The sequence below is a fragment of the Ailuropoda melanoleuca genome, chromosome 7, assembly GCF_002007445.2.
Source record: "Ailuropoda melanoleuca isolate Jingjing chromosome 7, ASM200744v2, whole genome shotgun sequence".
In the NCBI taxonomy this organism is placed as follows: domain Eukaryota; kingdom Metazoa; phylum Chordata; class Mammalia; order Carnivora; family Ursidae; genus Ailuropoda; species Ailuropoda melanoleuca.
The window spans coordinates 49,426,677-49,452,191 of record NC_048224.1 but is presented as its reverse complement, the minus strand read 5'-3'; the positions used below and the strand labels follow the sequence as shown (position 1 = coordinate 49,452,191).

Below are 25,515 nucleotides of genomic sequence, written 5' to 3'. Positions count from 1 at the left end.
TTGGAATCCATCCAGTAAAGCTTAAAGCCTATGGACATATCAGCATCCTCTTTCAGAGTGCTTCATACTGTTCACTGGGGCGGGTCTTTGGTTCCCCTTCCCCCCCCTTTACCCCAGTTATTTTAAAGCTTTTGATTTTATAGGACATTGTATATATTTATGTTTTTGCGATTTTTGTTGTTCAGACCAAGAAAAGGGTGGAAAACATTCTATGTGATCTCAGAAAAAAAAACCTTTGAGAAATTAAGGGGCCTTTATAAGGAGGATGTGGGGCCAGAAAGAGTCCACAGGACAAGTGCATCCAGGAGAGTCATTTGGGAGCCACAGGTATTGATCTGAAAGCAGCCTTGGGTCCTGCCGTGTCTTTGTTAGCCTCATATCAAGGACTATGACTTTGGCTCATAACTAAAAGACAGGAGAGGGAGAAATGAGTATGGAGACTGTTCTAGTTTGGACGGTAACATCAGTAATATTGGGGAGGAAAAAAAAAAAAAAACAGACCTGCGGCCTGACTGAAATGGCCCTAGACTTGGTTAAACGCTGGCTTGGCCTCTTTCAGTTGTAGATGGTAGAAGCTCAGCTAACTTGGGCAGAAAAGGTAGGAGGGAGAATTTCTTGGCTCATATAACTGAGAAATCCAAGACTTCTCTTGCTCCAGGCAGGACTGGACTCAGGAGCTCAAGTGTTGGTGGCTAGTCTCTCGCTGACCACTGTTTGGCTTTTCTTTTCTTTGCCTGTCAGTTATTACTTTCAAACATTCTCTTGCTTTGTGATAGAGGCATAAGGGTCTGTGTGGTCCTTAGAGCTTAAAGTGAGGCATGCACATTCACAGGAGGCTGCTTGGCCTAGCTTGGCCACATCTGGGCCCCCCTGAACCAATCATTGTGACCAAAGAATGGAGTCCTCCGGTTGGTCAGGCCAGAGTCACATGCACACCCATTGCCTGGGTGCACGTTAGCAAGATCAGCCCCAGTGGGAAAAGGGAATTTTGCTACTTTACATTCACATTGAAATGGAAGAGACAAACATGGGAACAAATAATCCCGATAGTGGGTCAGTGGTGGGGTGGGGGGACTACAGAATATTGGGGGATGGAGGGGGACTATCACGGAGGGCTTCACCACAGTGCTCATGTTGGAGCTGAGCCTCAGGGTTGGTTAGCTGGGCACTTGTGGCTTAGCTGTAGTAACTTTCTGAGAACTCCTGTTGGCCGTGGCTACAGGTATAGAAAATCAGAGGGGTGTGCTCTCTGAAGTGGGTCTCATGGGGGAGACAAGTTGCCAAGCTACTTCCTTCCCTGCCTCCCAGAAGTCTCTGAGGGCATGTTGCTGAGATGGAAAGCATCCTGGGCGGGCTGGTAAAGCTACAGTGAGTGAGCTCTGTAAACAGTGCAGACTTTCCCCGGCACCAGCATCCGAGAGCCCAGTTTTCCAGGTGCAAGTCTCTCTGCTCCCGTGGCCTTGCCCAGGGAGGTCTTGCCCTTTGGCTAACTCAAGCCCAGGGTGGGGGCTTATCCTGCAATTATTTTTCCCCCTTCTCTGATGATCACCCCTCTCTCCTTTTACTGAAATGTTAAAAACATGATAATTATAAGTGAACTACTTTTACAAATGTGGTGGTTTTTTTTTTTTTTTAAATGCTCTTGAGCCCGTGATTTTGTTCTCCTTTTACAGATGAGGAAATTAGGGCTCGGCTGTGACTTGACCAAAGCCACAGAGCTGAGAAAAGTGGCAGGGCCCAAATCCATCCATCTCTTCTCTCCCCACCACCCTCCACGCATCTGGTGTATGGATGAAACCTTGGGATGCCTGTCACGGAAGATCCCAGGGGAGTCATCCCCCTGTCCACAGGTCACTGAGCTCACAGGCCAAGGAGAAGATGGATCCAGGAAGAGAAATGTGCCCAGTGCTAGCTAAAGATTAGTGGTGGCTAGAAAATCTGGAAATGTAGGCATGAGAGTTTTATCTTCCACATGTGGAGGCCAGAAGGAGATTCTTTGATCCATTCCTTATGCCCAGGAAAGCTTGTTGTAAAACCCAGTGCACAGCTTCGCAGTACGTGCTCCTCAAAGATGAGTGAACGCTGAGAGGAAAGCATCTTCTTGGATGGTCTGGCTCCTTTCCCTGGAAGCTGACCCCGTGCTGTGTGTGTGTGTGTGGTGTCTCCTGGCGGAACGTGGGGGGGGGGGGGGGGAAGGCCCTTCAGCCTCTCCAAAGCCCGTGGTCAGGTACTCAGGTGTGGGAGCCCTGCTCACAGCCCCTGAGCCTGATCTGCTCGTGTTCAGTGGAGATTACAGAGCTTAATGATTAGCTCCTCCACGCTGCAGCTGATGCCAGCCTCTACCCCCTTTACACCTAATTAGTCTCATTAATGAGCTCCTCTGCTCTCCATAGAGAGAGTTTCCTCTTTGGAATAAGAGGCAAAAATACCTTGCCCAGGTAGATTGCTGAAGCCTTTAATTATTGCCCACACCTGCTAAGCCTTGTGACTCACACCCAGTGATAGTGCTGAGCTGAAATGGGGCTTGTTTATAAGCAGGAGCAGATTTTAACTCTTTCAACACCAAAAAGGCTTTTGATTTAAAGAGACACGTTTCCCCAAGACTTCACACCTGCTCATTTCAAGCACGCCGGGCTCCGCGGCTCACGTGGGTCATCCTGCTGTGGCAGAGGCACAGCTGTTGCCCTCAGGGAGCTCAGAGTCTAGAGTGACGGGCAAGAAACTGCATAGACAATTATAATGGCTGCCATTTACCACATCCCTATCGTGGGTGTCCTGTAATCCCCGAAATAAGACTTTGAGGCAGACATTAGTACCTCTGTGTTATAGAGAGGACACTGGGCGCAGAGAGGTGATGTCACCTGCCCCAGGTGCCACAGGTGGGAAGAGTATGGAACTGAGTGGAACCAAGTATTCTGGCCTCCATGACCAGTGTATTCCCCACTCTTGCCCAGGGCCCCTCTTTCATGCCATACCGCACAGTGAGGACCGTGGTGGAGGTGAGCTCATGCTGTGAGGCCGGGAGTGAGCGGCAGTCACAGGCAGGCAGAGGGATGACATGAACAAGGACCATCCAAGCAGAAAGAACCTGAGCAAGACTCAGAAGAGCACGTGCCCTGTGCATTCACAGACCTGCATGTCCTCAGTATGGCTTGAGTCCGGGAGGAGGGTGGCTAAGGGGCAGTGGAGCAGGAAGGGTAGATAGGGACCAGAGCAGGAGGCCCTGAAATGCAGGGTGAAAACTTTGGACTTCCTTCCCAGTACCCTGTCCCAACCCCTGCTTTGTATCCTCTGTACCCTCCCCAGTACCTAGCATAGCTTTTAAAGTAGGTTTGCAGTCAGTGTCGGTGAGTGTTTGGGACAGTACCACAGAGCTGGCTGGAGGAATGCCTGGGTGGATCTCTGCACTCATGCTCTGATGGCTCAGAGGACTCCGGGATTTGAGGTTCGGGTCCTCACTATAGCCCTTGCCTCCACGTGAGAGAGTTGCTCTAGGCTGTGCAACCCTAGGTAGTAGGGGTGGGATTCAAACCCAGATCCATCTGTTTGCAGAGCCCAGACTCTCCGCCTTCTCCATGTGTGCTGGCTGGGAGCAGAGGGAGTCTCCTGGCGTGGGCTCCTTGGCTCCTGAGTATGACACTTCGGGATAGGCACACAGGCTTCCCAGAAACCAGAGCAGCCAACTCAACAGAACCAAGTCACTCTGACCAATTTAGACGAACTTTAAAATGAGTAAATGTAACACCTAGCAGCTCACATTCAATGACCACATTTACTAGGAGTCACTAACCAGTTTGCTACATAGTCCTAGGAGAGAGAGGATGCATTGGGGGGTGAGGGGGGAAGCCCTGTCTCAAGGACAGTAGTAATAGCTCCCAGCCACAGCCTTACATGCCTGGCCCTGAGTCACACTTTATATAAAATCTGTCCCTCGTGACAGCTCTGTAAGGTAGGTTGTATTATTCCCATTTGACAAATGACAGAGTCTGGGGAAACTAAAAACTCTCATACTCACGTGGAGAGTTGAATGACAGACGTTCTCAGCCCAGCCTGTCCCACTCCAGAGCCCGAGCCACCCCAGAACACACTCAGCCATCCAGAATGTGACACCCGTCAACACAGGGCATTTCCTTCATGACAGATGGAATGCAGGACAGACTGGCAAACTGAGTGTGCAAGTGTTGGGTCAGCCAGGAGCTGGGGAACCCGGCAGTGCCCCCAAGCCTGGGCTGAGAATCCTGTGCTTTTCAGACAGAGATGGTCTGCACACAGAGGCACGCGTGCAAGGCACATACTCTGCTTGGACTTGTTTCTGGGCTCCTTGGAGGCTGCCCTGGGGGGGTCATCAGGCGGCCAGGTGGAAGAGCTGAGCTGGTAGCCTCGGTGTGGCTCCCTAGGCCCTGGTCCACATACTCACCAGTGTCTGGAGCACTTTCTGTGTGCCAGGCCCTGTTCTCAGGGTTGGGGATTTCTTGGTGGGCAAGATGCAGTCCCTAGTCAGGGCCTCTGCTGGACTCGTAGGAAGGAAGGGCACTGGGGAGTCCCACCTGGTCCTACCTGCCTCTCCAGGGCGCTCTGCTTGGTAGGGGGATGGTCAGTCTGCCAGATCTAGGCCATGGCAGTCTTACCTCCAAAAATAGCTCTTGAATCCCTCCCTTTACATTCCTGCCCCCTCACTTCCGTCATCTCTCACCTGCATTCCCCTGGCAGCACCTCAGTGGGATTCCTGCTTCCACTGTGCCTCTTTGGCAGACATATTCTGTAGGCCAGAGTGATCCCCCAAGCTTTAGGGCTTCCCTGTTGCTTTAAAACATCTTGGCCCACAAGGGCCTGCAAGATCTGGGCCCAGCCTTCTCCCCACCCTTGACTCACGCCCTTGCCCCATCACTCTCTGTAACCCAGCCAGTTTGGCCTTCTCTGGGTTCCTTTGCGCTCCCCCATCCCCTCCCACCCCCACCCCGAGGCCGGGAGAGCTCCTACTTCCCTTTCTCTGTCAGCATACCTGTCACTTCCCCGGATTACTTTCTGCTGCCTCCCGGCCAGACCAGACCTTAGCACCCTGTTAGATGCTCTGCCAGCAGCAGGACCTTCTCTAAAGCCATGCTCCCAGGTGGGATACAATGTGAGGTTGATCAACTCCCCCCTGGTAGCTGCCATGATAGCCCCGCAGGATCCCAGCCGTTACCCGCTGAATTGAAGAATGAAAGGCAGGAACCAGCCCTCCTTGCAAACTTGGGCAAGGCTTCTTGAAGGCAGAGTCCTTTGAGTTGGGGCTGAAGGAGGAGTACGTATTTGCCAGACCAAGGGAATCATCTATAGTGTGTTAAAAAAAGAAAACGTACAGACTGAGTTCCTACCGCACGCCAGTGCTTTCGGTCCCCGCAGTAACCCCCGTGAGGTTGGCAGCATCAGCTCCCGTTTCTCGGGGAGGTGGCTAGGCTCAGCCCGGCCAAGCTCGTGTGGCTCCTAGGCGCAAGAACCAGGTTTCAGCGTGCCTCCTGCTCTGGGTCCGCAGGGACCCAGAATCTGTCACGGAGGACAGGTGTGTGCAAAACCTCATGACCCCAGGGTGGGGGTCTGCTCATGAGGCTTTGCTGAGGTCAGTTCTTTTCTGACCGGGGACAGAGACGCATAATCAGATTCCATTCAAGTGTTCCTCCTCCAGGAGGCCTTCTTGATCACCCCACATATGGCAAATAGCAGGGACCATGATGCCTACTGCAAACCCTGTCTTCGTCACTCGCTGCTGGCAGCATGGCTGATAGAACCTGACCTACCATTTGCTTATTTGGGTTTCTTCATCTCTCAGACCTGCAGCGTCTTCACCTGTACAGTCGGGTAGAGGAATCTCCTGGGCAAAGGCTGAATGAGTGAAGCCATCTCGCACAGTACCTGGCACAGATGAGCGCCTGCCTCCTGTTGCTTGGACTTTTCCCCAGCGTTTCATTGCCCCACTCCGTTCTTCCCCATTGCCACTTTGTTTCTGCGCATCCTCACTGCTCCCGTGGCTTTCTGGGTAGCTGCCCTCCGCCTTCTCCATCTCCACCAACTACTAGCTGCTCTTTAGCTCGCCTGTGCATATTTTACCCTCATAACTTCTCCTCCTGAATCAGCCTCTGCAGATTCTAATCACCTCGCTTTCTCTTCCCTGAATTCCCTCCAATTTGGAGATTCAAAAGAGGCGCTTCTCTGCATGAACATGCTGTGATTCAATTTGAAAATAAATTTCTCCTGGCAGCAGCCATCTCTCTGAAAAGTGACATTTAAGACTGACAGTGGACAAGATTGTAAACAGGTTTCCAATAAGAAAAAAAGTCAGTTAAGTGCGTTCTATGAATTTTTTTAAACAATGTGTGCGTGTGTGTGCACACGTCTATAATTGCAGCCTTGCTGTGACACCGTCTGCTTCAGGAAGAATTCTGGGATAGTGCAGGTCTGTTTCGAACTATCTTGGTATTCTTTTACTTCTCAGAAATCAACTTCATTTCATGGGACTCACTCCCATGCAGGATTGTAGATGCTTAGTTCATTCAGTCATTCGACCCACAGGTGTTCAGTGCCACTGTGGACGAGGCCGTGTGCTCAGTAAGGGTACCACGACCTGATGAGACCATTCATTCTCTCTGTGAAAAGCTCCCGTCCTCAAGAGGGAGGCCGGTGGGTAAGCCCACTGGTACCTGTATGTAATGTGGTATAGAGGTATGCTTGCGTTTCATGAGAGCCCAGAGGACGTTCCACAGAGGGGAGGCCATGGGGACAGGGATGGCTTCCTGGAGGCCATGACACCCGAGCTTTTGCCTGGTAAGATGAGTGGAGGCTAGCCTGCTGACGGGAGGAAGGGGCATTCCAGGCAAAAGGAGAAGCAGGGAGGTCTGAAACTGTGTTCCGCACGGGAAGCGGTAGGCAGCGTGCAGTGACTGAGACTTCAGCGTGCAGGGGAAAGTGTCAGGAAGCATGGCTGGAGAGGGGGGCTTTGCGGGGCTCACAGGCCAACCGAGAGTCTTGGAGCCGCCACAAAGGCAGCAAGGAGTAGTGCGGCGCTTTAAACATGAGTGATGAGATCAGATGGTCAGAGGGGCCCTTTGGGAAGATCCCTCGGGGGCAGTGCTGCAGCAACATCGGGTAGAGAAAGCCTAGAAGCAGAGCCCAGGGGAGGTGAGGAGACCCCGAAGCAACCAGGGCAGCCTGACAGGGTCAGAGGGAGGGCTCAGGGGATAAGGCATTTAGAAGGTAAACAAGGTAGTTCTATAGCAGAAAATCTCTTATGTTGCATTTCTCTTGAAACAACTTTGTTCCTAATACCAAAGTTACCAGCTGGTTTTTCGTGTTGTGTTGTGTTGTGTTGTGTTGTGTTGTGTTGTGTTGTGTTGTGTTGGTCTGCCCTGACACAGGGAATGAATTGCTAGTAAAAGGAATTCGGTTGATGCTTGCCTTCACCATTCATTATTGCTAAATGAATCTCTTTCCAAGGCTTCTTGGAATGTCTTTTGACAGTCCCCCTGGCCAGACCACAGATTACCCTGCAGTTACTTTCCAAAGGAAGCAAGAAGTGGGAGCAGAGCAAGAGGGAGAATTATTTGGTCCCTGTAGAGAGGTTATTGGCAAGAGGCCTTTGGGGTCCTGGTGGGGCAGACAAACCCAGTGGGCACTGAAGGGCCTGGAACTGTCGGTCAAACTCTCATCCAGATGCTGTCTGGGCAGCTTCTCTTTTCTTCCTGCCAGCCTCCTTGGGCCCTGGAGCCCTGGGGCAGAGGGAAGTGGAGGCCTGAGCAGGCAGTCTGTCACGGGTCAAACGGGCCCGTGAACTACAGGAATTCCAGAGTCATCTCTCAGGGTCATGTGAGGATTAAATGAGGTAATGATTGGGAAGGCACCTTAAAAACTCAAGGTTTCCCAAGTGAAAAGAATTAAAACTGTTGGTTGCTGGTGTGCTGGGACTCAGTCTGATGAGGGGCAAGGTGGAAAAGAAGGACTAGAAGGAAACTTGGAAGTGACCTGGGGATGTCACTGTTTCGTGTAGCTCCCCTCATCAGGAGCAGATGAGATCTGATGATGGTAGTGACCTTTTGAAAGGTGGCAGGCGACAGAGAGGAGAATGCAGACCTTGGACACAAGACATGGCTAGATGTGAACCCCCACCCTCCACCTACTCGTTAACGTGGTCGTGGGCAAGTCACTTGACCTTTCAGAGCTTTGTTTCCGGATCTGTAAAAAGAGGGAAGATGTCTTCATATGCTTGTCACATATATATTTGTGTGTGCACGCACACCTGAGAGAGAGAGAGAGAATATCTCCCCACCTCTTTTAGGAGAGGGTCCCTGACTGGTTTAGCTCTTACTATCCTGGTGCTTAAATAGCGCCTGGCTCATAGTAGATGTACAATAAATCGTTTGTTTTTCATTTATAACTCACCTTTAATAGCTCCCTGTCCCTAGATCGGCAGTAAATTGGATAACACGATCCCCTCAAGACTAGCTGATTGCAGAATAGCACATCCTGCACCGTCCTGTCCCTCCAAAGTCTGGTATTGCCTATCCCCTTGTGAGAATTTGACACTGAACGCTCTCATACCTACCACCTAGATTGTAGTACCATTAACATTTTACTATGCTTACTTTGTCACACATCTATCCATTGATCACTGCATCTTGCTTTTAATGCATTTTAAAGTAAGTTCAGACATCAGCACTTTCCCCTAAACAATTCAACACATATATCTCTACCTATAATAAATACTTTTTGTGAATAGCAGGCACTCAGTAAGTACTTGCTGCTATCATCATCATCACCATCACCATCAAGGAGAGGAGGACAGTCATCACCATGATATTCCAAAAGATAAGTCACCTGCATGCCTTGGTGTTAGGAGGAGCCTGCCATTTCCTGGGAACCAAACTGTCCTTACTTCATGGACTAGCCTCAGGCAGGGGAATGGCTGGGAGTCATGGCCACTGTGGTGCCCCCAGGCAGACTTCAGCCGGTCCCCTGGACACTCATCTCCTTGACAAACTCCCTAAGCCTTTGGAAGACTTAATAATGCCACTGTAAAATGGAGGTTGGGATTTTCACAATGGATTTCTGCAGAATGAGGTTGGGTTTGGTTATCTGGTCTTAGTCTGTCTCAAGTCTTGCTGGGTTAGAGACAGTACCACCCTCCTCTCTCGACACCAGCTCTCACAGAAGAGACTTGGGGCACAGAGATCAGGAGCTGAAAGGCCATGAATCCAGGTCCTAGAAAGTCAGAATCTGGGGCCCTGACCAGTGGCCTTGTCCTCACCTAGGACTGTTACTGTCCACATGTCCTAGTGAAAGAGCCCAGGGTATAAAAGACTCCTCTGAGAACCTCCTCTTTTCCAAGAACCATGTGGGGTCATAATTGCAATTGGTATGTTTACATTCAGTCAACAAATGTTCATTGAGCCCCCTCATCTCTGAAGATAACCACCTTGGGAGAAATTGAGGCAGTCAATCAGAAGGGTTTAATAAGCAATTTTGTTTATAAAGACATCTTACATCCATTTAATCCTTATATCCATCTCCTGGAACCGGGAATTTGCTCTCATGTCCCACTAGGCTGTGGTAGGAGATGAAGGAGTGAGCCAGGCTTGGCCTCAAACCCCGGTCTTGCCCTCACTGGGAAATGGCCTGAAGTGGTTCAGTGTACTGTCCAGCCCTCGAATCCATCTGAAAATGGATCCCAGCTTCTTGGGATAGTGTGTGATACAGCCTGTGTAAAAGTGCCTAAGTGTTTAATGAACATGTCCATCACCTACTCCAGAAGCTTCTGCCCTGGGCTTGGGGATATGGTGATGAAAAAGAGAAGCAGAGCCACTGTCTTCTTGGCACCACAGTCTGTCAGACCGGAGCCAGACCACCTGGGTCAAATCCTGCCTGTGTGAACTCAGGGAAGTTGCCTTACTATTTGTGTGCCTCAGTTTCCCATTTGTAACGTGGGACAGCAGCAGCATCTATTTCATGGAGTTGTTGTGAGGATTAAATGAGCAGGTATATGTAAAACCCTTAGGTACCTGGCACAGGGAAAGCACATGGGTTTGTTACTCTTATTACTACTATACTACCACCCCCACAACCCCTGTCCCCACCCCAGCCACCCTCCAGGTTCCCAAAGGCATTAGAATCATCTAAGCAGTTGTGCAAAGGTCTGAGCCATGGCCCAGGAATCCACATTAAAACCCTCCCTAGGGGCGCCTGGGTGGCACAGCGGTTAAGCGTCTGCCTTCGGCTCAGGGCGTGATCCCGGCGTTATGGGATCGAGCCCCACATCAGGCTCCTCTGCTATGAGCCTGCTTCTTCCTCTCCCACTCCGCCTGCTTGTGTTCCCTCTCTCGCTGGCTGTCTCTCTCTCTGTCAAATAAATAAAATCTTTAAAAAAAATAAAAAATAAAACCCTCCCTAGGTGAGTCTCCTTGGGATACCAGTTGTAGGAACCACTGATCAAAGTTGGCTTCCCGTACAGGTGCAGACACTGAGACTCAGGGAGGGAAGGAGCATGCCCAAGGGGACACGGCTAGCCAGTGCTAGACCCAGAACACCATCTCAGAGTGCTGACCCCACATCTGGGCCCTCGGGCAGATACTTGCCCAAGATCAGCCAGCCAGTACACTGGGCCTTGAACCAAATCTGGGCTCTCCATACTGTTGTGTGCCCTTTACTCATGTAATGGGTCCAGCAGAACTGAGTCAGCTATTTGGTCTGGAGAAGCTCATCTCTCAAATAAGGAAACCCCTCTATCATGTGTATCAAGACACTGCCCAGATAGTTTAACCAGGTATCCCCCAAATATTGAGAGTCCACAGCCAGGAAATAACTCCCTGGAGGAGGTGTATAAGAAGTTGTCTCCCCAAATGGTCTCTTCATCTGCATATGTAGATGTGGGAATATTTACGCCACTCCAGCACTCTATCTGGGTGACTCTTATAATTAATATTTACTTAAAACAATCATTAGTCTCTGCTGGGCGACATTAAACCCACGTTAGCAGTATTTTTAGCTGGGCCTTCCCCACACCTGTGATGGCAGGCGAGCGTGCAGCAGCGGGAAGCCCTGCGTGCTTTATAAATAAGCCTCCCTGCACCTGGACGAGCCTGCTGCATTGCCACTCAGGCAGCAGGCTGGGGGGCCTGGGCGGACAGCTGTCCGGATGTGTGTCTGGAGCCGCCCCCCGCTTGGGGTCCTCACTTCACTTTACTTCCCCAACATCAAGAATGAAATTCATGTCTCTGGAGACAGTGTGGCCTCTGTGCCCCGGGCTGGACTCACAGAGAAGTCATGATTTTTCCCAAAATGGTTGAGGATTTCTCCAGTAAGGGTAAGGAGGACCCCAGTAATAACCATTTATAGGATGCTAACGGCTTTATGTTCATTGTTCCCTTTAAACCACACCACAACATGACAAGGTAGGTCGTATTCCCCTCCTCTTCTGGAAGAGGACACCGATGCTCGGAAAAGAGGAGTGCTTCCCCAAGGCCACACAGCCAGTAGGTGGATCCCAACATGCTCTGACTGAGCCCATGCTGTCCTATACTTTCTCAAGCTGTCTTACCTGATTCTGTCAAACCAGTAGGAAAAAGGGTAGCGGAACGACATTTATTGAGTACCTACTATGTGCTAGGCAGTTTGCATATATTGTCTCAATTAATTCTCACAAGAGGAATTTGTTTACAGGAGATAAAAAGTATTATTCCCATTTTACAGATGAAGAAACTGAGGCTCTGGAGAGTTTTAAGTTACATGCTCAAGATCACATTGCTAAGCAAGCATCAGAGCCAGAACTCAAACCCAACTCGATTCTCCAACACTAGATGTTTTCCCACCTCACCAAAGGCCTTAAAGAGAGACATTTGCCATTCATGTGGGGAAAGAAGAATAGTTTCCTACAGAGCCTAAGATTCTGTCGTTTTTCTTCTATTCTGCTTAAGTCTTTCTACTTAAAATTGTTAGGTTTCTAAAGAACCTGTATCCCAGTACAAAATTTATGTAGAGTTTTATAATTTTCAGGGATCTTCTAAAATAATTTAATCCTTATAATAATCTTGTGAAAGTAGGTGTTACAAAGCCCATTTTACGGAGAAGTAAATTGAGTTCAGAGGGACCGAGTAGATGCCCAAGGCGGGTTCCCTGGGCGGCAGGTACTCAGCCTCAGAGCCTGTATTTTCCCCACACGCACACAGCGTTGCTCCCAGTCCTGGATCTGTTCAGTAGGGCCCAAGGAGTGAGGAATTCAAACGCTATTCACCGAGAAAGAGATAGGGGTGGGGGGGTCCTGCAGCCGTGGAGCCCAGCCTTCGAGGACCCCTTCATTAAAGGTGGTGACATTCCCTCACCCGTAGGAGCAGGCCGGAAGTTGTGATGGTCGGGGAACTACAAAAATAGCAGCTTTCACACTGATTCCTACATGGGAGGAACTGGTGGTTCCAGGGCAGATAAGAATGACTTTACAAGATGAAAATGATCAGTGAGGGCACACAGGTCTGGAGGGGAGCGGAGTTGGCATTTTTTGGCCCTGCAAATAGCTGCCCATCTGCTCTCTGTCAGAATATGTTAGGAGTGCATCTGGATTGCTGCCCCTGAGTCTCGGCTCCAGGCTGGTCATGTGGTTGTCTCCACGACAACTCCAGGAGCGGTGTAAACTGCTGTGCTTTGAGCCAGATGCTGCTCTGCACATGTGGTCTAATTAGACGGCGTTCCCGGCCTCCCACCTCCCTCCTCAGCCCCTCCTAGCACACATACCACGTTCTCTCTTTTTCCTTCCTCCCTTCCGCTTACCCTCCTCTTCACGTCCTCAGTCTGTCTTGCTTTCCACCGTGTTGGCCTCTTTCGCAGAGATGTTCCTGTTGCCTTGTCTGCAGTGAATAATTCATTTGACAAGCATGGGGGTGTCTGCACTGACCTAGGTCCTGTGCTAGCAGCTGGAAACGCGGAGACAAATACGACGCTGCCCGCACCCTCGAGGAGTCCGCCGTCTAGCGAGGGGACCCAAGGGCAGCCAGCGCTGTGGTGGACGGGAGCACAGGGGCAGAGCAGGGACACCTAACCCCACCCAAGGCAGGAAGGAGGTGCGGGGGGAGCCTTCCAGGGGAGCTGTCCCCATGTTAATTCTTAAAGGCGCAGGGGGACTTCTGTAGCCTGAGAAAGCAGGAGTGGACCTCCTGGCAGAGGGTACAGCTCCTGCAAAGGCAGGAGCCTGCAGACCAGTCTGGAGAACCATGGCTGGCTGTGTGTCGTGGGAACACAGGGTGTTTGGGGAAGCAGGGATAAAGCAGGGAGTTGTGGTTGGCAAGATGCACGGGGTCACACCTTGGAGGGATTCTCACCAGCTCCGCTCTCCACTTGGATCCGGGGAGTGACACAGTGGCTGTTAGGATAGCCTGGCCTATAGGGGGTGGTTTCAGGGGTGAGGCTCTGAGTATACGAAGCCCTTTTGGTATTTGTCCCTGTGGATAAAGTCTGCTTCTTGGACCCGGGAGGCTCTGCTCAGGGCTAGGTGGGTTGCTCTGGAGCAAGCAATCGTGTGTTCCAGGGCCCAGCGTCCACTGCTTCTCAGAGTGCTCGCTCTCAGGGAGATTGCCCCCAAGTAAAGAAGGAGAGCATCAGCATCTCACTCCACCCGTGACATGCCCCTGGAGCCCGAGGGACACCAGCTCCTCACTGCACCATGTCAGCAGGGCCTTGTCAGAGCCCCACTCCTCTGCTCATGCTGTCCTCTGCTTTTCCATCTAGTGAGTCCCTGCTCCTTGGTTTTTATAGCACCTCTTCCCCCTCTTGGCCTTTCTTGGGCCCCAGCCACCTCAACAAAGTCACCTGGCAGTGCTCTTAGTCACAGGTTCTCGTTGAGTGAAAGGTATAGAAGGTCCCACACAAAATGTAACACCCAGCTCTCAAAGGGCATCTGAAAGAGCTGTTAGGACTTTAAACCTCCATTGAGCCCCTCTGTGTGCTACTCAGTATTGGCACCTTGACAAATCCTGTATCATTTTAGACCTCTCAGTATGAAGTAAGTAACATCCCCAATTTACAGATGAGGAAACTGAGGCTCACAGAGGCTCATTTGCTTCCCCATTCATGGAGCTCTGGGCTGTACTAAGCCTCTTTTGAGTCCCCAGGTGATACATAATCCCCGCCTAGAGACTCTGGACCCCTCTGACTGGGGCTGTGGTGTGTGGAAAAGGACAGTTTTGTGTGGGAAATCATCTGTAGCTTGAAATCCCCAGAAGCCCAGAGGGGGAAAAAATGTGTGTGGGCAACTCACATGCTCAGAGTGCCTTGGGATGTCGTGGGAAGAGCATCCCTGGGCTTTGGGGTCAGACAGAATTGACTGCAAGTGCAGCTCTGGCTTTTCCCAGCTCTGTGGCCTTGGGCAAGTCACGTCCCCTTTCTCTGTGTAAGATGAGGATAAAAGAGCCTCTCCTAATAGGGTTATTATGCAGGTCCATGCCTCAACCACAGTTAGCCTGTGTCTGCTGTGCCCGGTCCGTGGCAGAAGGCACCTTTGGTGCCTTCTTTTTTGGGGCAGAAGACTGGTCAGTGTTGAGCCCCTCTAGAGGTCAAGCCCTGATCTAAGCACTTTATATGAATCACCTGCTGATCCCATGAAGCCCTGTGAGGAAGTACTCCTCCGTGTTATGAATGAGAAAATGGGACTCAGAGGGTTCAGGCCACACACCACATTCCATAGGCAGTAAGTAGCAGAGCTGTCCTTCTCCCTCAAGTGTGTCCTCTGTTCCCAACTCTGCAGCAGGAGCTGTGCATCATGACCTGACCCGTTTCTCTGTGCGGGATGGTGGGTGACCTCATAGAGAAAGGCCCTTTCCATGTCTAGGAATAACACATGTTAGCATTAGAAAGTACTTTGAAGATCTTCCAGCATAGCACCTTCCCATTTTACAGATGAAGAAACTGAGGCCTGTACAAGGAAAAGGAGTCAAGGCCTGAGTTGGGTGTTTTGACTCTTCTTGTGCTTTTTCCCCTTCACAATGCCGCCGTCTGTTCCTGACTAAAAGCTTGCTGCCAAGGCCTCGTGGGCACAAGCCCCCACCAGGCACCAGAGATGGGCCCTGAACAAGTGATGTTCAGGAGAGGGGTGATCGTAAGCAAGTGAGCCAGCGAGGGAGCCCGATAACTCAGTGTGAGGGCAGTGCTGCAGAGGACCACACTGAGGGCCATGTCATCAAGGCTGGCAGGCAGCGCTGAATTCAGTCAGAGGGGTGGGATTTTTCCTTCCTACAGACTGATCTGTGCATCCAGTTTTAGCTCTGTGTCCTTTAGCCTTCTGACCCATGAGTACCATATTCCTATGGCTACAACTAATGTTGGTTTTCCTGTCTGTCACCCTCAGGCTCATTGACTTCTCTCCCAGGGCCCACCAGGCCCTCCAAGCCACCTTCTCTTCAGCACATTCTCTGACGCCATCCTCTCCGCACTCTCAGGAAACTGAAACCCTCTTCTCGAATCCATTTAGGACCTCCTTTCTTGGGACTTAGGGATACAACAGTCACTGTGTTAAACCCAGAATCTGGCTCTCGGTGACAGGCAAGCTCTGGTGTGGGCAAGGTGGCTGAGCCAGCAGGAGTTTGACATTGAGATCTCAGTGTGTCCCGCCTGGTTTCTTTTCTTTTTTTTTTTTTATAATAATTTTTTATTATGTTAGTCACCATACAGTACATCCCTAGTTTTTGATGTAAAGTCCGCCTGGTTTCTGTACCGGGGAGGGGAGCTGTCCCTCTTCTGCTGCATGGGGGTGGTCACCAGCTTTCTCTCACCTCCAGCCAGGCACTGTTGCTTGGAGCTACCGACATCATGGCACTGGGCAGTTAGAGCATGAGGTAGGTGTTATTTCCAGGCTATCAGGAAGCAGACGGAGGCTGCAAGTAACGAGATGGCTCCTGTAAGCGCACAGTGTCTCTCCCAAGTCTCCTCTCCTCATCACTGCCTTCTAATCCATCTCTGTGAACTGCTGGAGCAGCCCTGGGCGGCTGATAGGTCAGATACCATTGCGTGTTGCATGAGCCCAGGACCAGACTTCGCCTCTCTGAGCCTCAGTATCCTTATCTGTAAAATGGAGATCATAACACCGCCTACCTCACGGTGGCGGGGAAGAGCAAGTGAGGTAATGCATGGAAAACCACCTAGCACAGGGCCGGTGCTCAGTAAGCGGGAGCCGGTTTTAATCACTGCACCTGCTTTCCTAGTAGAGCCAATTCCCATCTGCATTTCTTATGGAAAGAAAATCTTGAGCTAGTATGCATGAAGACCCTCTTCATTGTGTCTCCTCAGCTTCCACAGGCCTCCCCGCTCATCTGCCGTTCCTGCGCTAATCAGAATTTCCTGACTTCTCCCTGTTTGTCTCGGTTAATGCAGAAGGAAGGGGCTGCTGGCACAGAGGAGCCAGGCGTGGGCCGACGCGCCTGTGATTTGAATGTCTTTACTGTAATCTAGCGAGTATGTGTGGGGGCTTCTGTCAATACCGGAGCGGCTGGCCAGAACGGGCAGATACTGTCTTCCCAGCAGCCCCGGCCCGTGCAAATTATCAGAGTAGCTCTTGTTGGACACCCACCTTCCCCTTGACTTAAATCATCCGAACAGTGAGCCGGCTTCCCAATGGCACATTGATTCTTTGTTTAGGGCTTGTTACGGTGACGGGGGCCCAGGCTGGGAGGCTGCCCCCGGCGTGCCTGGGCTACCCTACAAATGGTTCAGAAAGCTGTCTTGGGCCAGCCCAGCCCAGCCCGAACCTTCCGACTGCAGCCATGCGACACCCGCCTTCCCAGGTCCACCTTGGTGAGGGGGGAATGTGTGTGGACCTGGGAGTCATTCAGACCCTCCAGCTCTGGGACCTTAGGCAGAAACACTTGACCTGCATGGATGTCCTTTCCGTATCTGTAAAATGGGAGTTATTTATGAACATTTCTGAGCTCTGGTGAGGATTCTGGAGGGGAAGGGTCAGGCTGGGCCATAGCAAGTGCTCAGCTGACATTGGCTCCCTTCTCCCTAGACTCATGCCTGGTGTGGCTAACCTGAAATTCCTGTAATCTAACCCAGCTGTCCCACTCCCTCCCTCCCTCCTCTGCCTCCAGTAAGGATTTTGCATTCTCCACGCCAGACACTGTGCTAAACCTTTTCTGTGTTGGCTGGGAGTTCACCCTGCTTCCTTGGCAGCCACCACAGCTGACCCTGTGAGGAGCAGCCCCTGGGCAGGGGGCTCAGCATGGGGTTTCCACATGGGCTGTGGGGCAGAATTAGCTAGTCGGCAGGGCTAGAGAAGCCCCCTTTAGACTTCAGAACAGGGCTCCTGGCTGTGCTGCACTTTAGCCAGTGACTGGGTATTTTATTAGGAATTTGGAGGTATTTAGGGGCGCCTGGGTGGCTCAGTCGTTAAGCGTCTGCCTTCAGCTCAGGGCATGGTCCTGGAGTCCTGGGTTTTGGGATCGAGCCCCACATCGGGCTCCTCTGCTGGGAGCCTGCTTCTTCCTCTCCCACTCTCCCTGCTTGTGTTCCCTCTCTCGCTGGCTGTCTCTCTCTGTCAAATAAATAAATAAAATCTTTAATTTAAAAAAAGGGAATTTGGAGGTATTTAAACAAAATGCAACCAGGTTGGGACTGCTGGTGATAAATAGGGCCAGATTTTCCAACTCTCTTCATTCTTTTTTTTTTTTTTTTAAGATTTTATTTATTTATTTGACAGAGATAGAGACAGCCAGCGAGAGAGGGAACACAAGCAGGGGGAGTGGGAGAGGAAGAAGCAGGCTCATAGCAGAGGAGCCTGATGTGGGGGCTCGATCCCATAATGCCGGGATCACGCCCTGAGCCGAAGGCAGACGCTTAACCGCTGTGCCACCCAGGCGCCCCAACTCTCTTCATTCTTAAATGTAAAAAATGAATGTTGATTGGTAGAGGTGCTGTGCCAGTCTCTTGTACCTACACCAGAGATTATCAGCTTTGGGTATACTGGAATCCCGGGGAGTTTTAGAAACTGTGGCCCTGGCATTGGGGATTTGAAAAGTACGCCTGGTGATGCTAATGCATGGAGGGTTGAGCACTACTGACCACTCCAGTGCGTCCTTCCCAGGGTAACCCCCTGCAGTCCTTTGAGGCAGGTGGGAGAACCAGGACCTGAGAGGTGCTGTCATTTGTACACACAGGCAGAGCTGGGACCGAAACCCAGTTCCGTGTTGCACTCCCCCACCTGCCTCTTCCTGCAGTGGGCTGAGGGCGCTGGCTGGGCACAGGTGGTGTTGGTGTGGAGTCATCGTGGTGGAACTGGGGGCTTCTGTTCACCTGAAGTCGTCAGGTGAGGTTCTCAGAGGAGATAACGTGAAGAAGGAAGCCAAAGGGAAGCGTATGCCAGGAGAGGTTGGCTGTGGTGGACAGTCCAGAGTCTCTGGAGCAGGAGATGAATGTGTGGATGAGGTAGATGGGATGTCGTAGCAGGAAAATTCAGCTGGGGAAGGTCACAAATAGCCTTGAGTGTCCTGCTCAGGAGTTTAAACACCGCACTTACCTGGACCCACAACCTTGCTTTTGCTACTGCCACTAAGTAAGATGGCAAACAGAGTCAACCTCCAGAGCCCCTACTGACTATCCTGCAAGGGGAGAAGGGGCAGGGGAAGTGTGAGGCCTGTTGCCTGGCTCAGTGCTCCACTGCCACCATCTTGAAATTCCTCATCATTTCCTCTTGAAAAGCAGTCTTGCAGGACCATGGAGCACGTGCGTGTGCAGAGGGGGTCTGCACCGACGTCCTCCCTGGAGTCTTGCCCTCCCAGCCCCCATAGAACTTCTCGGTGCCCCATGCACAGGGTTGCAGTGGACCCACAGTGCACGGGGTTCAGCAAGACTCAAAGCGCTTACGAGGTCAAGCTGTAAGGTCCACCGCTGAGGCTGTGGGGCACCGACAGCCCCAAGAGGCCACTCTTTGTGTTAGAACTAGAACTTGCTTCGGTGCCGACAGAAGGCAGTGCTGTTCTAAGACCAGCATGAAATGATGACATTTCTCTTTCACGTTACTTCCCCGTATTAGCCTGCTACTACCTGTTGTGACAGTGATGACCTAGAAGGGGAGGAAAAGGTGGAGCAAGTTTAGTTCCTATTCCATCCTCATCAGTAAGCCGAAGGCAGAGGGTGTTAGTAGAATGTGTGTATATCAAGAATTGAAATAAAAACAGTTGAGTTTTGTGCAGCATTTCCACTGTCTGATAAGAACAAAATACAAATGTGTTTGTGAGTTACGAAATATGATTCCACATATGTTAGCATTTAAAACTGGCATTGCACGGTATAAAGTTGAGCAATAAGATTCATGCTAATAATTTAAATTTTTATTTTTTCTTTACATAGAATGACATTAGATAGTAAATTTGAAAAGCACCATTATGGGCCTAGAAAGAAACCATGAAAGAAAGAAAAAGCTTTATATTTTAGCATGGCACTTAGAGACTTAACAGCACTTCTTTCCCTCACATACGTTTTGCCCTGTGTTGCACAAATTATGTCACCCACCCTGGAAAAACCCAATCTCTGCCCTCAAGAATATGGTTATTTGTGAAAAACCTACTTGCTGTACTTTGCCATAATCTTCCAAGCAACACTGTGAGATGGACCGGCCTTGAGTAAGTGTCATAGGTGAGGAATGACAAGTCACCTGAGAGCACACAGCTAGTGTGGTCACAGTTCAAGACCGGTCTTTCCGACTCCAAGACATATTCTGTCTCCACCGTGTTGTGTTACCTTAACTGAATTTGTTTATTTTTTTTTTAATTTTAAGGGTTTTTTGGGGGGCACCTGGGTGGCTCAGCCGTTGAGTGTCTGCCTTCCGCTCAGGGCGTGATCCTGGCGTTCTGGGATCCAGCCCCACATCAGGCTCTTCCACTGGGAGCCTGCTTCTTCCTCTCCCACTCCCCCTGCTTGTGTTCACTCTCTCACTGGCTGTCTTTCTCTCTCAAATAAATAAAATTTTTAAAAAAAAAATTTTTAAGGTTTTTTTTAAAGGTGCCTTTACCCCAAAAAACATTTAAGAATAAAAATAACCGGGGCGCCTGGGTGGCACAGCGGTTAAGCGTCTGCCTTCGGCTCAGGGCGTGATCCCGGCATTATGGGATCGAGCCCCACATCAGGCTCCTCTGCTATGAGCCTGCTTCTTCCTCTCCCACTCCGCCTGCTTGTGTTCCCTCTCTCGCTGGCTGTCTCTATCTCTGTCAAATAAATAAATAAAATCTTTAAAAAAAAAAAAAAAAAGAATAAAAATAACCAGTCCCCTGGTGTGCCAGTTTTCACGCTGTATTGTAGTTATTTGTTCCCTGAACTAGACAGGATTCCTTGATAATAGGAGCTTTTCTTTTAGACTTTCTATTATGGAAAATTTCAAATTTATACAAAGTAAATGAACTCCCACATACCCATTGCCCAGCTTCCACAATTATAAACATTCTGTCATTTTTTTAGATTCAAAAAATTTTTTTAATTGTAGTAAAATACACATAACAGCAAGTTTACCCCTATAGCCATTTTTAAGTGTTCAGTGGCATTAAGTACATTCACATTGTTGTACAACCATCACCACCACCCATTTCTAGAACTTTTTTCATCTTGCAAAATGGAAAGTCTGTACCCACTGAACAACTCCCCATCCTCCCCATCCAGCCTCTGGCAACCACCATGCTACTTTTTGTCCCTAAGAAGTTGACTCCTCTAGATATAAGTGGAATCAGGCAGTATTTGTCCTTTTATTAATGGCTTATCACTTAACATGATGTCTTCAAGTTTCATCCATGTTGTAGCACGTGCCAGAAATTCTCTCCCTTTTAAAGCTGAATAATATTTCATTGTATGTATATTTTGTTGATCCATTCATCGGTAGACACTTGGATTGCTTCCATCTTTTGGCTGCTGTGAGGAATGCTGCTATAAACGTAACATCTTGCCATTCTTGTATCTATACCTTGGTCTACTCCCCACCCTCAATTGAATATTAGTATTACCTAGAGGAACTGTATTTTATTCATCTTTGTATTCCCCTAATGCAGAATCTGGCACATAGTAGGTGATTTTAAAATGTGTGAATGGATGAAGCTTCCAAAATTATTGTTTTTAAAATTTTAAGCGAGGGCCATAAAGAATGAACGCCTTTTTTTCTTAGAATTGCAGAGTAAATGTGCACATAACATTTTGATAAATTTGTGAAGGAAAATAAGAGTTTTGTACTGTTAGTATGGATCAGCAGAACAAGGAAAGTTGTCCCTTCAGAAGACTCTGAGAGGAGGGGCTCCTGGGTAGCGCAGTCGTTAAGCGTCTGCCTTCGGATGCCTTCGGCTCAGGGTGTGATCCCGGAGTTCTGGGATCGAGTCCCACATCCGGCTCCTCCGCTGGGGGCCTGCTTCTTCCTCTCCCACTCCCCTGCTGTGTACCCTCTCTTGCTGGCTGTCTCTCTGTCACATAAATAAAATAAAATCTTTAAAAAAAAAAAAAAAAAGAAGACTCTGAGAGGAGATTTTATTTTTATGCCAGTATCCACAGTGCCATGGATAAAAGCCATTTATTTCTGGAAGTACCAAAAACGTTTGGAGTCACCAACTTCACCTGTTAACAAAAATGGATTCATTAGTAATGGAATTTTCGACTGATTCCATATGTCAAGAAGATAATCCGAGAGTAAAACTTGTCTGTGTAACAAAATCCTTGATAGGGTTAAGCAGCAGTGTTTAACTGTCCTCCAGGTCATAGATGGAAAACTCTACTAATGTGATCCAAGCTTGAACGCTCACGGCCTGGCTCGCCTGCGTTCACGGAGCTGTCAGCCAGTAGTCCCATTGCTGAGTGTCGCCTAAGAAGACAAAAGATTTAATCACCTTAACAGCAGAACTAAATCAGCGATTCTTACAAAGGAGGGTTTAACAAAACACCTTGCCTCGCTCCTCTCCACTGCAGAGAGTGGAATGGGGTGGCCATTTCAACTACAGGAGGGGGAACAGAGTAGCCGGGGAAAATGGTTCAGCATCTTTGATATGGATGGGCCTGTGGCAGAAAGAGCTTTCGCAATGGCTTGCTTACCGCTGGGAGTGTTCATCTCTGAGGCGCTGGTGCTTTGAGTATCCATCTACCAGGAGAACCTGAAGGGTCCCAGCCTGTAAGAACTCACCTGCTCTCTTGCAGGTGTTCACGGACACCTCAGTTAGAACTGAGGCCTCAAGAGAAGCCCTGGGCTGGGGGTGGACCACGTGTATGACCACTGTGCTTGGGAGGCCAGGGCATATAAAATCCTGACTCTGCCATTTATGGGTCTCAGGAGCTTGGGCAAGTGACCCTACCTGTTATTCTGCAAAGATTAGGTGAACTGTGGTTGTTGTCATTTCCTCAGAAAGTGAGTAGCTCCAGGGGAATGAGCCCTCCTCGCCTGTGGCCAGTCAGGCCTTTATCCATGACAATGGGTGGCAATGTTGCTGTTTTTCACCAGGATTAGGAAAAAACAGTCGCTCTGAACTGATGGGATTTGCTTACCTAACTCCTATTCCCCCTTTTAGACCCCTCCTGAATGTGCCTGCTTCCTCTCTCGATTCCTGACCTGCTGCCCTGGGTGGGTTAGCCTTTTCCTGTCCTGTGGACACTTCGCCACCCACCCCACTCCAGCAGCGCTACACTCTTTGGTGGTACCCATTCCCATGTCTGACGGACACTGCCGATGTTGTTCTTGAAGCTTTTTGCAGAAAAAGCCCCCACTGTCACATTTTACCTTCATCTTTTCCATCCATGCCTGTGTCCTTTTGTCCATTTTATGGCACAGACATCTGATCCAGGGGGGATGTCACCTCCAGTAAGTAGACAGCAGGCCCAAAATGTTCATGTCTCCCCAAAGCTGAGCTTCTTCCTGCTCTCCTACAGCTAAATCCTGCCTCAGGCTACCTTTACATACAAATCTGCTTGCAAACTCTCTCGAATTTATTGGTCCCTGAGCAGACTACTTCTTGACAATGCTGGGCCACAGCTCTAGGAGTGAATGCTAACAACTCCAATGAGCATTTCCTCCAAGGAGCTCTAAACTCCCTGGACACAAGTGTCACTCACCTGGCATCGTGCTCGGAGACCTCTTTACTGTCAGGCCAAGTGGTATCTCAACCACAGCAAGACTCCTGGGCTCCTGGGGCAGGAACCAGGGTCAAGCTCATCCTGTGGCTCTTTAGCCAACATTCCTGAGCTTCTAACTCGGGGGGGTGGGCTCTGCATCATCCCTGGGCAGTGTAGCGAGGAGTCTGTCAGGGCCTCTGCCTGCCCACTTGAGCTCCTGGTCACAGGGGACACAAGTAAAGATTATCAGCACCCAGGGTTACGCCAGGCAGAGTGGGAGCTCTGACCAAGAACGAGTGACTACCATACAGAGGCCTGTATTTAAGAGGAGAATAGTCTAGGGGTGCCTGGGTGGCTCAGTTGGTTAAGCGTCTGCCTTTGGCTCAAGTCATGATCTCACGGTCCTGGGATCAAGTCCCGCATCAGGCTCTGCACTCAGCAGGGAGTTGGCTTGAGATTCTCTCTCTCCCCATCTCTCTGCCCCTCCTCCCCCTTGTGTGCTTGTGAGTGCTCTCTGTCTCTCTCAAATAAATACATAAAATCTTTAGAAAAGGGAGGGAGGGAAGGAAGAAAGACAGGAAGGAGGGAGGATAGACCAGGTGCAAGGAACAGCACTGGAAAAAGTGGGAAAGCAAGTAGGAAAGGACATGGCATATGATCAGGAGATGCATTTGGAGCAGAAGGTATCTGGGGGAGCAGAGGAAAAGGGACACAAAAGGACTCTGGAAGAGAAAGCTGGGCTCAGCTCAGGAAGGGTTCGTTTGCCCAGCTAGGGAGCTAGGACTTTTCCTCTCCTCTCCCACACAGGACCCTGTGTACGTGATACACGTTGCTGGGTGTACGGTGTTGAGGGAAGCAGGTGCCATTCCTGCTCGCATGAAGCTTACAGTCAATGGAAGAAGTGAACATTAATCAAATAATCACCCAGCATAATGCCTCTGCAGTCAAGGTTGCTTGGTAGGATAGTAGCGTGATCCAATGTGCATTTTAGAAATCTTGAAGAATTGCAGTAGACGGAGGGAGGCAACTGGAAGGGACATAGAATTGAATCTCCACCATGGCGGGCAGTGGGTGTTGAGCAGGGACAAACTTGATTCCTTTCACTGGCAAAGCAAGGAGGACTTAGACAGTGTGATAAGTCCATGGGGAGCTATGATAATGCCAACTTAAGAAAGAAACAGATGTGGGGTACAGTCCAGGCGGACTAATAATTGGGAGTGTGGGCCATTTTGGGTTTGAGATGCGAATGGGCCATCCAGAAAGGGATTGAGACATATGGTTTAGGAGCGAAGGAGGTCTGAGCTACGATTTTATCACAGGTCATCAGTGTAGAGGTGACACCACTCGTGGATGAGATGGCCTGGAGAGGGACATAATTGCCCCACTGTGCTTCCCAGGATGGAAACAGAATTGCAGGCCACATGGATAGGATATAGGTGGGCTAGCCCATCTACCAGCTGTTCAGCAAGAAAGATGTAAATCCATGCCAAAATAGTCAATGTCATGGAAAGTTCTTTTTCCTGAGGAGCCAGTTATGCTTCTTGTCCTCACAGACAACGTAAAGTTTGCATGTTTCCCTTCTTGCTTTTGCAGCCAGGAGGCTCAGAGCTAATTTTGAAACTTTGTTTTAGAAACCACATAGGACCTGCATATCCAGACACTGTTTTTCCAAGTAAACACATTTCATATATTTATGTATTCTTAAACTCTGATTTTTTTTTCTTTCTTGTGGGTGCTTGGGTAGGCTACCTCAGATCCTTTGTAAAATTAGGTGGGGCTTTACCTGGATAAAAACAAGCCCTCCCCCGACCCTAATTTTTTTGCACCTTTTGTGTAATGTCTGCTCCATTGCTGAGCTAATATTGGCCAGATTTAAGCAGGAGGAACCCTTGGAATTCACAGCAGCCAGACAGTAAATTTAACACTCATGTAACTCATTAAAAGAGGATAAAAGTACAGCTTCAAACAGCTCTGTGTTTGCCACCAAGTCTGTGAAGGGAGGGGTACCTTTAATTCAGTTCAAGGTGTAAAAGGCTGATCTTTCAGAATTGAGGATACACAACTGAAATTAAAGACTTGTCTGAGGAGATGAGTGCTCCAGATCCCTTCAAAGAAGGATCGAGGTGTTGACTATGAGGATGGGATGTGTCTTCAGCTTAGGCTGTTGTTTTCTTCACTCACAAAGCATAGTTTGGTAAAAGCATGCTTCCTCATCAAACAGCATAAGCACGCAGTTGACTGGATGGTAAATCTTATTTTTGGTTAGCCCTGCTTTTTAATATAAATAATTATTTTAATTATAATTAATTATAATTTGCTGTTGGCCGAGATCACTGTATAAATGGTTTTCAGACTGTGTTCCACGGCCAGTACCTCAGGGACTGCAAAGGTGCTGGGGTAAGGGAGGAGTGCCCAGCCACCACCCCTGCCCCCCCCCACACCCCC

At 49.7% G+C, this 25,515-nt stretch overlaps 1 protein-coding gene across 17 annotated transcripts in view; it reads left to right on the top strand.

Moving 5' to 3' along the window:
• The window catches only part of DENND1A (DENN domain containing 1A), a 490,265-nt gene that overhangs the window by 397,963 nt on the left and 66,787 nt on the right, over positions 1-25,515 (top strand). The gene's annotated exons all lie outside the window — the stretch shown is intronic.